The following is a 14,963-nucleotide window of genomic DNA, read 5'->3' on the forward strand; positions in this document are numbered from 1 at the left end:
AGGGCCAGGAATGACTGCCAGGTTTTTGGCTTGTGCAACTGGACACATATGATATCAATTCTTGAGATAGGAATCATGAAATTGGCAAGTTTGCTCATGGCATCTTGCTAAATGCAAATACCAATAAGAATGATGGCTATCATTAGTGAGCATTTATTATGCGCCAGCCAGCCACTGTATAGATGTTTTGTGTGCGTTATCTTAACTAATATATGACACCAAGTTTGCCTTCTGAGATGGAAAGAGCAACTCAGGCAAGCTAGTTACACAAGACCACATTGTTAAGGGTTTCAGATGGTCTGGTACAATGAACAATGCAGAGTGCATTCACAGCAGCACATCAGAGAAAATAATGCAGCCGGAGAAGAAAAGACAGAAGAAAGGGAATAAGAGCTGAGGTCTAAAGATTGAGTAAGGCAGAAATAACCTTGACTCCGTCCAGAAGTTCACTCCGGAAAACAGTGGAGGAGAAGTTGAGTAGAAAGGGAGAGGCCACATTAGGAAGGACCTTGAAAGTCTATAATTCTGATTTTATAGAGAGAAGGATTTGAATATGAAAGGAACATGACTTTACATGACTTAAGAAAACCGGTCTGGCAACAGGGGAACTTGAGGATGAGGAGGCTTCAGTCCCAGAGGCCATCTTATTAGCATTTGTTATATAACAGGTCAGAGTTCTGGACTAGCTGGAAGGGAAGATCAACAAGATCATTGGATGAGAACTGGGGAATGTGTCAAAGATGACTAAAGTTTCAGGATTGAGATTCAGGGAGTGGTAGTTTCTAAATCAGGATCAGAGGGAGACGAGGATGAGGAGAATCGTAAACCTGTGATTACCCATTTACACGCAGTATCATACTAAGTATTTTGATATTTTAAAATAATTTTCTACTTGCTTGACCACAGAGCTAATTTAAATTCTCAGAAAAAAATTATAGTAGATGAAAGCCTGCAAGGTGTGATATTTGATGGATTTTCATGGGGAGAAAAAAGAGTATTATAAGCATAAAAACCGAGAGGAATAAAGCATGGTATTCTATGGAGAAAGTGGCCTACAAAGCATATGAAACATTGTGTTTTTAAGATCCAACTGGCAAAATAAAAAGAAACTATTACATTCCATTCTGTTAACTTTATTACAGATGCATTTTTATAACAGTTACTTATAAAAATAGTGCATTACGTTAAACCTTTCAGATGAATAGGGGCTTTGTTCTGCCTTGGTCTAGTCATGTAACCATCATGCTTATTTTTTTTTTTTTATTGAAAATGTTTTGTTTAGTGGAAGGAAATTGTGTACTTCATGTGTTTTCTAAATGCCATATGTTTTTGTTTTTGTTTTCAAAGCATGCAAAGATACTGTTGACTGGGAAAAAAAAAATAAGTAACTCTTAGTAACCTTCCTATTTCTCTTTTTTCTGCTTTATCTTAGAGAACTCCGGTACCTCCTAGAACATTTTTTGTGGAGTGGCACCTAACGGTGGCCCTAGGATCATGTGCCATGTGTATGCAACAGTAAACACCTTCCTATAATCATTGCTTCATTAATGACAGTGTGTACCAATGAACAGTATTTATCAAACGGCATCTAAGACGGTTAAGGCACACCTAATCTTCTTGTTGGTGCCTGCCAAAAGTAGAAGGGTAATGTATGGATGTCAATTTTATTGTTCAGCATTCCCTAATTGAAGTCCCGAGTGGTCTGAAAACTTAGATGAAAGATAAATGGGCTACAGTCATTAACCATTGCAATAACAGATGTTCTACAGGCAAAGTGTGTGCGCTAGAGGAGGGACAAGCATGTTTTGATTTTGAATATGCACTTGGGCCAGCTCATTCTCCCTCAATAATGGAAATCATATGTAAATGTTTTGCACAGTACTAATTTCCATGGCAGACATTGAATTGGTTTTCTTTTCCCCTTTAAAAAATATATATACATATGCTTTGTCAAACAGTTCCATGACTCCAGTTTCATGCACAACCTGGATTTCTTTGGAATCTGCGGAGTTTTGTATTTTCCGAAGTGTTTACGATGCAGCTGCTAGCTTCGAGCTGGCTGTCTTAAAGGGTGTTTCCTGCACTACCCCTCTCTCTGGTCTGCCAATTAAGTGGCACTTTGTCTTGGTGCTATGATTGCTTTCTTCTGAGAGGGAAATTCCTCTTTCATCAGTATGGATGCACTGTTTTCACACACTGCAAGTGCTGTGTTGCTGTGTCAGTCATCCTATTAGGGCCAGTTTCAGACGAGTAGGGCTGACGAACTGGCCGGGGATTGGCTGGCCCCGGCTGGGAGGGGTTTGCTGGAAGGAAGGGCTGCAGCTTACAGCAACAGAGTTTAGACTGTCTTTGCTTCATCATCTGAAGGTAAAATTTTCCAGATACGGCAGGCGGCTTTCAGAGTACAATAAACAGGGAATGGGAACTATTTACATGGAAATTTCTTCCTCATGATGTAGTGGAGAAGCCTCGGCCACTTGATTCTGCCAGATGTTCCTGGGGTTACTGTAAATGGAAAGGACAGGCAGAGCTAAACAAGGTAGGAGAATCATCGCCTCCCCCTCCTCCTTTTTTTGAATGTTTAAAGAGTTTGCTGCAGTATGCTGCATTCCATGTGTGTTGCTTAGAGGAGCCAGGGAAACTGGATTCCACTAATTCAAACGGAATACTTGCGGGGGACCCTGGAGTTTTACGTAACATTCTGATCTGAGAAAAAGAAATGGCAAAGCTTGAATCTATGCCGCCTGTTTGGGGTGAGGCATCAGATCGAGTTTTTATTCAAAGCCTAGATTCCTTTATTATTCAAAAAAAACATTTGAATTTTTGAAAGCATTCTTATTTTCTTGTTATTGAAAATTGTCATACTGCCATAGTTAGCTCCCAAATAGATAAAGTTTATATTCATCATATTATTTGAAAACAGACTTGCAATTAATAATAATAATAATAATAATAAAACTTCATGGTAAATAATTATCGATTAAATGTTTGGCCAAACATATGTCAATTCATTAAAAATGAGGGACCTAGCTAGCTCTACAATGCTACGGCTCTAATTGAGTTTCGAAAACACATTTTTAACAACCTAGCAAGAGGTAGCTTTCTGGCAAGTTTTTGATACTGTAGTTCAATGTTTACATTTCTTTTTCTGGCATGTCTGAGCCTTTGTTTCCAGCTTAAAAGTGGAACCATTATATTCAAAAGTAAAGCTGGGTTAATAATGCTTACTGCAATTATCTGATCTTTATGCATTTTTAATGAGAACACACAGCCAGCAGAATAATTTAATGAGGGCAGGCTAGCTTTTAAAGCTGTGTTTTCACTATGCCGAACCATATCAACTTTCTTGCCGAGAAGCAGCAGTGAGAAATGATGGAGAAGATTTATTTTTAACACACTTGGCCCAGGAGAAGGAAAGGATATATTTGCTAAAGAATTCTTTCTGCCCTTTTCCGTTTTAAATTTCTGCCAGGCATGAGGAAACTGTGCGTTTTTGTTAGGCCTCGGAAGCATGTGTTTACAATAAACGTGTAACATTTTTAGAATAGTTAGCAAGCACTGAAGCGAAGTAAAAAATCTGACTTGCCTAACCACCACCACCTTGAAACATGACTGTTCCTTTAAAAGACAAAGGTTAAGTGGAAAGATATTTGTTAATTGGGCAGTATGTGCATTTGGGGGACAATATGGTAAAAAAAAAAAAAAAAGGCAGGGGGACATTCTTATAATCTTTAAACAAGAGGAAGTTTCTTCAGCTAGCCTGCTTGTTTCATGAGGAACAGTAGAAGCACCCATTTAAATAAGGGCAATGCCACGTAGATTCTTCTAGACTCACTGTTTTTACTTTCAAGGAGAAGTGCAGGACACTAGCCCAGAACTTCTGACGTCATCCCCCAACTATTTCTGCTGTGTGTTCCTTTATTCGGGCTTGTGGAGAGAAATATTTCTTTATGTCCTGGCCAGGAACATTCTAACTCCCAGTTGGCAGGACTTGAATTATGTCTTCATATTTTAGCCTGTCCTTTGTAAACCCTACCACAATCCCCCTCATAAATAGGTTATCTTCTCATACCTGCCTCACGTTGGGCTGGTCAGTGCAGGGTTTCTGGCTGGGCTGGCAGAAAGCAGTGGGGAGCGGAGCACGGCTTTTTTTTTTCCTGGCCTGACTTCCCTTTGGTGCAGCCCCACACTGCCACGTGGGTGGACGGTCCCCAGGACCCCATTCCCGGTTCCCCCAGAGCCATTATGTAGGATCCAGGCTGTGCCACCAAGTTCACGGCTGGTTGTGATGGTGGGAACAGCTGCTTTCATAGAAAAAGCAACATACTCTAGTGCAGATGGCCCCAACGAAAGACGTATAATACTGCAGGCTGTGAATCCCATGTCACAGGTGGCAACCTTGGTCTCAGGGCTCAGGGGAAGATTAATGTTTACAAAGAGCCTTTTAAGAAAGAATTTTGGTTAGAACACATTGAAGTTCTCGGGAGTTTCCAATGCTAGTTCATGTCCTCCTTCCAACTACTTATATAGCCTTGAGCAAGAGCCTACCTCAATTTTCTATCTCTTAATAGAGTTGAATAATACTTGCTACACTTTCCCTCATAAATTAGCATTTTGAGAGACCTTGACCTTGTACCAAAAAAAAAAGTTGTTTGTCTCTTGGCACAATGAGCTATTTAAAGTACAAAGGGATAAATCCTTGGTATTAAGAAACTGTTGGCAAATGCCTTAGGGTATTAAGACACAGACATACATACAAAACTCTTCATTGTACTGTGTGCTCCTATAAATTTTCTAGGGATGTTTATCCTTAGACCCACAAATAAAATTTCCAAGGAAATCGGAGCATTGTGATTTGCATTTTCCCCATCAATCTCGTCTAATATACTAAAAGCTGTGCAAACTAGACTGTTCTAGACATAGGCCTTGCAGTGCCCAAAGCATTTAGTGTCATTTTTCCTTTGACTTCTGTATTAAATTTGTGAAAGTGTAGTGAATAAGAGAAAGGGAGAAAAATATGCTTGTGAAATATACTGGTTATGTAGCTTTACTGGTTAACAGCCTGCCTTCTCTCTGCTAGTTGTTTTAATTTGCTGTTGCTATGGTGAAAACAAATCAATATCACATGGCTACCAGCCAGTCCCGCGCTCGGGAGCGCCATAGAAATTCAAGATCAGGTACTCAAGATTCCAAGCAAGAACGGGGGGAAGAGGATTTAGATAGTAAGCTTCAGAAAATTCCTTATAGTGGAATGAGTAGGTTCAACCTTGCCTGCATTTTCTCTTCCTCTCTTCTTTCACTTTCTTAGCAATAACAAGAAAAAGATGGGAAGGCATGTTGATTTGTTTACATTTCCAAAATGACAAAAACAAATCATCCACACGGAATTAGGTTGTAGCATTGCAAGGGATAAAAGATTCTGATTAATGAAAAGATGATATAACTATAAGACATGTTGGCTGTTGCAAACATGGTCTGGAGGCCTTTAACATCTCCAGGTATAGCTGCACGGCAGAGCTGCCTGGGCCATGCTAGGCAGAAAAACCTGGCAACTCCAGGGAGCAGGTGGGTGGTGGAGATAAGAGGTATTATAGAAAGGTAGGGAGGTGTGAATATCAAAGTCAGCAAGCAGGAAAGTCGAGATAGAGCTGTAGGTCAAAAGTCAGGCCTGGTGAGCAGGCAGGATGGGAGAGGACATCTTGCCCTGTTCACAAAATCTGCCCAAGACGCAGCCTAAAGGCCTAGCAAGGAAAAAGAGGAAATGACTGCAAAGAGAAATAAAGGTGTCCCGAGCCCAGACATCCTTTCTGGAATGGTCGACAGAACCGAATGGCCACGGATGTCCACGGCCGTGTGGAGCAAGGAACTTGAGATTTCATGCTTTGGTTTCTCTCGGAAGAATGAGGCAGGAAGACTTAGCCGTGCTTTGCAAATTAGTTACTATACTATTTTTTTCTCCAGCTTTTTACTCAGCTCGGTTTTTGTTTTTCTTTTAAAAAATGTGCACAAACTGTTCGTTGCAGCTGTGATAATATTCATAGTAAAGAGTCAAAGGTGCCGTATGGCTGGGGCTGCGGTGGGCCTGTGCCTCCAACTGCACAGCATTGTTATGGAGACTGGTCCCTGTCTCCATGGCTGAGAGTAAAAACAGGTGTGAAAGGTAAGGCCCGAGGGTTTCCTTTGTGAAGCTGATGGGCAATTTTTTCAGCTGGCCTGATCCCAGAAACATTTGGCAATAAAAGTGGACTCACCGATTTCCCTTAGTGTTTTGACAAAGAATGCATTGTCTAAGCCGTCCAAGGTAGTATATTCCATCCATTAGTCAACAAGTGTTTATTAAACACCTCTGGGTTTCTCTGGCTTTTGCTATTTCGTTAGAATACCAACTCCGTAACTTAATACCTGTCTTTGTGTGTGTGTGTGTACAAAAATACATGGTGCAAACTTATAAGTTTCAAAACTATAAATAATAACTTTATTGGCAAATATTAATTTAGCATTGTTTACCATCAGGCATTAATTTTAGGCTTGAGACAGTTTTGGTGTCTGAGGGGTGAGCAAGAAGTTTTAGATATCTCTACGTATCTACTTTCTTCACCTCTGTTATACTCAGGATAAGTGCTGCTTAAATAACGCATAAAGATGTAAGGTGAAAAATAGACATTATGAGAATGCTGCAAAAATATCCAAAATATAAGGCTACTGAGAGCAATCCCTGAGTCTCAGCAAACAGACTTTCAGTCCCAAAGTGCTTGGGGAACATGAGCACATCATCTAAAGAGCCTTAAACGTCAGTCAGTCAACAATAGGAAATCTCAGAGCCCTTCCACACTTGTGAGCCGCAGGGTGCCTGCGACATCTTTATCTCCTCATCCCCATCTCCAGCGAGGAAACCTGAGACTGGAGGAGTTTGCTTCTCCTCTTTATTCTTAAAAGCAGACTTACTTTACAAAATTGATTTCCTTTTTGAACATTAAGTTTTTTGGGGTGTTTGGCTTATTCGTTTGTTTGCTTTGCCCTAACATCCCACTTAGTATGTATTCTCTGGGCACAGAAAAGCTGGGCGGTTAAGGGACCCAGTTTGGGAGAGAGCTGCACGAAGCTCGATGTGAGGACGCAGCCTTGCCTAAGGAATGCTTTTCAGTCCTGGGTCTTGCCAGGCAGATGGGCAGGTCCAGGGTTTTGCGTATCCCAGGCAGGCTGGTTGTTGGAGAAGAGCTTAGCGGGCGGTGGTGAGTGACTTCAGGGGAAAAAGGGAGGAGGCAAAACACTGAGCCAGCTGCCCGCCGTTTTCCTGAGCAGTTTGCAATCCACAATGGCTAGGAAACAGGATACTCACAAACAAGATAAGAACAGTTAAGCACACAAATGTCTTCAGAAGGAGAATTAACATATGTGTAGTTTCTTACACTTTGCAAAGGGCGTTCTCAGGCATTATCTCAATTAACAGTTAAATAGAGAGTTTAAAAGTGGGAGCCTAAAATTAGGGCACTCTGACAAGGGTGTGCTAGGTAAAGCAAGGTGCTTCTAGAACATAAAATTCACTAATGGTTATAAATGGTCTGCAGGCCCCAGAGAAAACCAAAGTCAACAATGAAACCAAAATTCAAAGTATTTTTTTTTTCTCATGAGAGCATCTCATTGAGTTCTTTTAAGCCTGCTAAAAAGAGCAAAGGAAATTAATAATCTAGGGGCATGTGTTATAAACTAGGTACTTTACATATATATCTCATGTAATTTGAACCTAAAAAGAGCAAGAGAGCCCCACAAAGCTGAACCAATGTTGAAACCCAGGCCTATAAGATCCCCAAGCCCTGCAAGTAGGTGGCATTTTGTTTTCAGCTGAACAAGTAAAATTGGGAAAATAAAAATAATTCATTTGCAGAAAGAAATAAAACTCCAGATGGAGTTAGATCAATTATTTTAGAGCTCTCAGATGTACTTTATATACCTTTTTACCTTATAATACACGAATAGTGTAAGAATGATGGTAACATCTTACATGTATATATTATTTCAGATTTTGTGTTTATTATGTCTTTTAATGGTCACAAAATCCCCTTTTTGTCCCTGTTTTATAAATTAAATGAAAACTCTATTTGAATGAAGTTAGGCAATGTGCTGAAAGTCTCATTAGCCAAAATGTGGAAACTCGAACCTATGGGAATCCATGCATGTGACATTTAATGAGATAAATGAAATCACACTGCAGTCTGACTTAGAGTTTTCTTGTAATGGATGTTGTATAGTTGAGTAGAGCCCAGCCCAAGTAATTTTAGGAAGACAGTAATAATTTTTAATTAAGATATTGAATTATTCTAAAAATCTATACATTTCTGGCATCCTAGATGCATACTTCAATTAATCAAACTTAAAGTATTGGTGAAGCATGTATTCTACAAATCATTTACTGCTTGAAATTTTAAATGTTCTCACGGTTCAGGAAGATAGAGCTTTTTTGGGGTTGGAGTAATAGATAAGGCTTTGTGAAGGAAGAGCTACTTCCTCTGGGTCTGTCCACACCCCCGGCCAAGGGCAAGATTATTCACTAGGTGAGAAAATAGTTGAACTTACATTTTATGTACTATTCAGCTCATCATTTTAAAATGTCAATTTTCCTGCATGTTTGATAATGTATATAATATATAAGTAGTGTTACATGAGTATAACACTTATAAAGAAGTAGCTATTCTTATAATGGTTGTTTCTGCCAAAAAAACATTTTTCTGATAGGAACATATGATCAAAAATGTTTGGAGAGGCCAGAGGTCAAAACTCAGGGAGGAGGGACAGCATGATGTGGGGTAGGGGCCAGTGAGGAACCTTGACTTCGGAAAATAAGGATGCAGTGTTAGGGAGTGTGGGAAATCAGGTCAGCTGGGGGAGGGTGTGGTTCAGAGTGTGAAGAGCTGGGAGCCCTGTGGAGTTCAATTTCACTACCTGTAATGTCAAGTCTAATGCTTTGTAAGGCTCCAACTGGGACTTGTCAGGTAGGGTTAGGGGTTAGAACATTTGCAGCTAGTGATGCCCCTGGCCAGAAAACTTTTGCAATAGTCCAGGCATAATGTGAGAAGGGGTGAATTACCATGGCAATGTGAGGATGGAGGAGAAAAGACAAATCCAAGAGGCATCTTGAAGGAAAAATAACAGAAGCTAGTGAGAGCTTAGAAGAGCCAAAGTGACATCAGAGTTTCTAGCAGGAGAGAGATCAATGGTATCCTGATGGAAATAGGGTAGGCAGGGGAAGGGGCCAATAAATGGGAATAGGGTGAAAGGAGGGAGGGAGATGAGTTTTTAGTTTTGAGAATGGTGTTTTTAGCTAAGGATGGGACCTCTAAGTGGAGACATCACATAGATGTTTGGAGATATTTTGATAATGCAGGAATGGAGAACAGCCTAGACACCAGACTACAAATAGAAGCTTGGGACACAACTATGTTTATGCCACAGTTAAAACCACTGATGCTCACACCTCATGGAAGAAAGCAGTATAAATAGAGACAGGCAGACGACCCAGGGTGAGCCTCAGGGAACACAGCCAGGGGCCTGGAAGAGAATAAATGCTAGCAAAGAATCAGAAAAAGAAATATCCACTCAGAAGCACCATTTTTTTTTAATGAATAATTGATACCATTTAGCACCATAGCCCGGTCTCCATGATTCCACGGGAAAATAGTGGAGCCTCCTGCACACAGGTTACCCTCTCTGGCATGGGTTTCGGGCAGTGGTCCTGTTGGAGGCAAATATTGTTTCAACATCATGTTTAGAGCCACAGAATATTGGATGGATAAAGGAAACTTCTTGACCGTATATTTCATATGTACAGTTGACTTTTTGAAAGTAGATCTTTACTAATAACCAAAGAGAGCATTTAAAACCAATAATCATCAAGACTTCTGCATCTGTCTCTCAAAATGCATATTTTAGGGATGTCACTGGTCAGAGCAGAAATTCCAGAGTGATTGGAGATATCACTAGACATTTGTCATTCTGTTCTCAAAGACCCTGGGGATTCATTTATCCCTGGGTCTAGCAGGTGTCAGTTGAACCCAGCCGTAAGGACCTCTCTGAAGAAAATAGCCTTTCAAGATGAGCAAGTACTTGAAGTATGCAAATGATTGATGCCCTCCCACCAGATGCCTACCATGAGTAAACCAGCCGGCACTTCCCAGACTTTCATGTGCCTTCCTGGGCATCTTGTTAAAGATGTGATTCTGATTCAGTAGCTCTGGGGTGGGGCCAAGACTCTGCATTTCTGTCAAGCTCCCAGGTGATGAAGATGCTGCTCCCCTCTCAGGGAAACTCTAGAATACAATGGCTGCTTTGTAAGTAGCAGCAAGTCAGGGCCACAGTGTAAGTGGCCGATCCCGGTCTGAAATGGCTCCTTTGGGGATCCTCTGCAGGGCTGGGGGCCGGGACCTACCTCCTCAACACAGCAGGCCCTCTCAGGCTGCTCGGGCTCAGAGCAGAGCTGAGGCTGAACCAACGTACCCCGCTGGCCTTGCACCCAGCTGCTGGTGTCGAGGCGTGAAGGCTGGGCCTTCGCAGGTGCAAGCAGTTCTGTGGATGTCTCCCCGAGATGTCTGTCTCTCTGAGGACACAGGCTCTCATAAATTCCCCAAGAGATTTGATACAGCCTCCAGGGAATACTGGTGTGTTTGTTTACACGGTCGGTTCCAGAGGCTTTTTATTTATTCTAAGGAATATACGTGTTCTAAATCAGCCTCAGATTCCTTTATTTCTAGCTGGTGGTCAGAAATGAAGCCTGGAAGTCTGGAGTTCCTACTTCAGTACTCACATCCTCAGTGAATTAATTCCGGAAACTCTGACACACTCATTCGTTCCCTTCAGATGTAGATAATGCCCTTTTCTCCTCATTCTCTCAAAGAATATGAAGGGTATAGAGGAAGTATTATATGCCATTAAAATTGCATTTGTTTAAAAGTGCTAGTTTTAAAGTCTTGTGATGTAAATGAAGACATCATTAGAAGGGACAGCTGTCTAATGCAGTGGCTTGAGTGAAACGTCCAGGTGTGACTGTAGACGGTCTCCTGTCTCGTTAGAAGTCCTCTATCTGTGCCCCTGTCTGCTCTCCCTCCTCGGATGCTTCATTTCCCTGTGTGTCCTGCATGTAGCCCCCTCTTTCCTAGAGCCAGGGGTCGAGCTAACCTGATTTAGAGGAAGTCTTCCCTGCCCAGATGCCCATTTAGTCCACACACAGATGGCCGGGTTTTTTAATGCATTTTTAATGTACCCATAACCTTTGGGGAATGAAAGAGAGCAAATGTCTGTTGAGGTTATTGAGAGCCTACTATGTGGCAAGCCCTCTGCTGAGAGTTTTATGTACATCAGCTTAGACCTTTGCACAAAGAAAATGAAGCTCAGAGAGACCAAGTTACTTGCCAAGGTCTCCCCCTCACCAGTGACAGAACAAGGGGTGAAACCCAAGTCGGTAGGATGCAAACACCCAGCCCTTGTCCAACAGTGCTTACTTGGGGGTTGCGACAAAAGGGAGTTTGCTTTAGAAAAACTTCTTTCACAGTTGCAAGTACTGTGAGCAGAGCTCACTAAATCATTAAATAGAACATAAACAAGCAATTACTGGCATACTGTGCAGGCATGAGTTCCATGAGTTCAGTTTTAGCCAGGAGTCCCTCCTCACAAAGGGACTTGGTAAATTGCCAGGGATGGCTAGGGCAGCAGCGCCATTATTTGGTGTGATTATTTGTTGGCCTTTTCCTTACTCTGGAATCTCCGTGTGTGTGTGTGTGTGTGTGTGTGTGTGTGTGCACACGTGCATGCTCGTAGGCTGAATGAACCTAAAGAACTCGAAGCATCTCAACTTACAGATACCGTTAATAGACATTACAGGTAAAAGCTCATTATCATCTTCAAGACCTATTCCGAAGTGAGATGTTTTGTGCTATTGCAAACTTGCTACCCTCTATGAGAATTCTTAGAGATCCCCTTTCTTCTTCCTCAACTTCCCTTCCCAGTGCAGTGTTGTTTTCACTTACGCATGCCACTCCACCCTCCACCCAGGGCACGTGGCCGTTCCCTCTAGCTGCTGGGGTTCCTCCGTCTCCTCCTGCCGATTCTCTCACTGCAGACTCTCTCTCCTGTGCTCCTCCAGCTCCCACGCTAACCTCTTCTCCCATGTTCTGTCCTCTCTTCCAAGTCTGTGCCTCATGGCGCAGGGATGCCACATGGCACACAGAGATACCCCATGTTTCTGGGGTTCTACCGTACCTGACTATTAGCTGGTGGGAGGAACTATAAATGTCCCCCCTTGGGAAACCAATCATTTGAACCCTAAAGTATCAGCTTGCTGGCAGCCACCACAAAGAGCATCCCCTCAGGAAATGAAACAAACCCTATCTCTAGAGTTTCCCTGTTTCTTTTCTTTAAAGTTCCCCGGTGCAACTAGGCTGCAATTAAGAGTCAGGATCAAAGCACTACTTGCCTCTGGGGCTGCTGGGACCAGCAGAGCTTTGGTCTTTTTAACTATTTACTTCCCATGACTTGCTACTCCAACGGTCTCTTTGTTCCTCTGGGTGTTCAGGTACCAGAAGGGTGGTTTGCTGTGGGAAGACACATTAGTGTCGGTGGAAGGACTTTTCACATTGCTTGAAATTCAGAAAGCCCCTCCTCTTTGAGATCCCCCCAGCCAACAAAAAACACAAACAAAATATGACAGGGAATTCCAAGTGGAAGAGTCTCTGAGGGATTGTCTAGCACAACTCATGGCTACCCTCTACCATAGCCCTGACGAGCAGTTTCTAGCTACTGTGTCTTCCCCCCATAACCCATACAAGCCATAGCATTTTTCTAGGAAATTCTTTCTCGTGCCAGAATGAAGTGTGACTTCTCATAACTTTCACTCTTCACCCTTGTCCAGGCCTCAGAAGGAACCCTAAGCGGGTCAAACGTCTGTTCCATAGGCAATCCCCTTCTCATATTTGAAGATGTCAAGCTTCCTCTGACAGAACTAATATGGCACCTTCCTTATTCAGGATATAATACCTTTATTTATGCAACCCAAGACACTCTGAGTTTTTCTGGCAGTGTTGACCCATTGTTGACCCATATTGAACCTTGAACCAGCCATGAGAAGAAAGAGGGTGGGACTTTTCACTTTTCCTTCAACACTGCTCAGGCCCGATCAACCAGGGGGGAAAAGCTGATGGATGAAGGTGGATTGAGGAGGGACAGATGTCTTCCACAACTGCATAGGATGCTTTAAAACTGTCGCTAGCCCCAACAGTAAGCTAGCGACCTTCAGAAATCCCCGGCAATATGCTGGACGCTCGCCAAATTACAAGGCTGACTGGTAGACAGACAGGCAGACAGACAGGTAGATAGAGATTTAGATAAACATATACACAGAGATAGATAGATGGATATGGCTATATCTTCACGTAAGCAGTTTGAATAACACTTTAGAGACAAAGTATTATACATGTTTTTGGTTTTCCTTTCTCGTTCTTGTTTTTGGGGTTTGACAAAACGGTGACCATTTTAGCAGTAGTGCTTAGTCCTCCTGCGTGTCTCCGTGGCTCTCAGCAGCTTAGAGACACGCTCAGCCATCAGTAGGTTCCAAGGTCACTGAGGGAACTAATTAATCCCGGCTCCCATCAGCAGCAGACTGCACTAACCTGCCCTCCTTCCTCCTTCCTCGGAGAGCAAAACCAGGAAGGATTGCTCCTTTGGTTCCGCCCAGGCCTGGTCGGGGACAGGCTGAGCAAACAAAGGAAGGATAAGGAGGGGTGTTGAAACATTTCCCTGTGAGGTGGCCAGGTTTCACTCTCCAGAAAGCCCGGAGCCTGCTCTAAGGCTTTCAGACTTGAGTTGCAACAAGCCCTCTGGTTTAGCTTAGGAAAATTCTCAGGTTGATATTTAACCTTAGGATCCCTAAGCCCTTATTATACTACAAACTCTGCCTTTCCCTCCCTCTCCTTCTCTACTACTACTAGTTTTATTAATGCCCTATAAACCCAGCCAGTATTCATTGCCATGCTGAAAATTTGCCTTTTTAATAAAAACTGCCAGGTTTCTAGCTGACCACTAAAGAGCAAGATTTCCCACCCCCTCAGGGTGAAATTTGTGTTGTAGAACCCAGACCACACTAAATAATTGATCAGAAAATATAACTGAGAGGAGCGATTATTTTTGGAAACATTGACAAACAATAACCCGAGATGCAAAGTTAGAGAACGTTGTCATTTGAAATCTTGTAAATCCCGGAGTTCCTATTAGTCCCCTTAGTCAGAAACATGTCGGGTCTTGATTTAATGGTTCTGCAGCTGTGGATTCTTATTTGATGTTCTGATCTCTTCCTTCCAGTCTGATAAATAAGTGTAGAAAGTTAAGGAAAAGCCCAATGCCGCCTGCGTGCTTTGTCAGGTCAACAGAATGGAGTCCCCCCTCCGAGAGCATTTGGGGCAGTCCCCCGTGGCCCTCTGTGGCCCCTTCCTCCCTGAGCCCCTGAAGCTGCAGAGGCAGGAGGGGCCTGGGCCTGGGAGTGCGTTTCCCATTACAGTTCGGCAGAACCCAGCAGATCCTGGAGTTAGGTTTATGATATTCCCCATCTTGCTCCCTGGTTAAAAACAGAAAAAAGAAAAAAAAAATCAAAACCATATGTTCAATACAGTATCAGGCTTCTAGTGAACACGCTGCTATTAAATAATAACCGTCAGCCTGTCCACCAATGCGAAGGTTGTGGGCTTGGGAACTGGCTGGCCCTGGCCGAGGCGGCGGCAGGTGGGGAGGGGCGACTGTTTGCTTCCTTTCTCCAAATGGCCTGGCGCTGGAACCCGTCCAGCTTCTAATGGTGGAAGCAGAGCAAGGACTGCATTTACTGACTTATTTCCCTCCTTCACGTATTCCTTCTTCCCCTCACATTTTCAGGACTGAAAATTAGAAACACTTTTCTCCTACACACAAAATTACTCCCTCACAACACT

General features: G+C 42.6%; 1 protein-coding gene across 4 annotated transcripts in view; it reads left to right on the forward strand.

The window, feature by feature from the left end:
* The first annotated feature begins 2,296 nt into the window (after positions 1–2,296).
* The window catches only part of MBNL2 (muscleblind-like splicing regulator 2), a 156,433-nt gene continuing 143,766 nt past the window's right edge, over positions 2,297–14,963 (forward strand). For 3 of the 4 annotated variants that reach the window (XM_012647350.1, XM_012647353.1, XM_012647352.1), the window contains exon 1: positions 2,306–2,539. The gene's annotated coding sequence lies outside the window, so the exon portion shown is untranslated. Of the gene's footprint in view, positions 2,540–14,963 lie in introns of all 4 variants that reach the window. The other variant, XM_012647351.1, reaches the window with a different exon arrangement.

This window comes from Propithecus coquereli, unplaced genomic scaffold, assembly GCF_000956105.1.
Source record: "Propithecus coquereli isolate 6110/MARCELLA unplaced genomic scaffold, Pcoq_1.0 Scaffold262, whole genome shotgun sequence".
Classification (NCBI taxonomy): domain Eukaryota; kingdom Metazoa; phylum Chordata; class Mammalia; order Primates; family Indriidae; genus Propithecus; species Propithecus coquereli.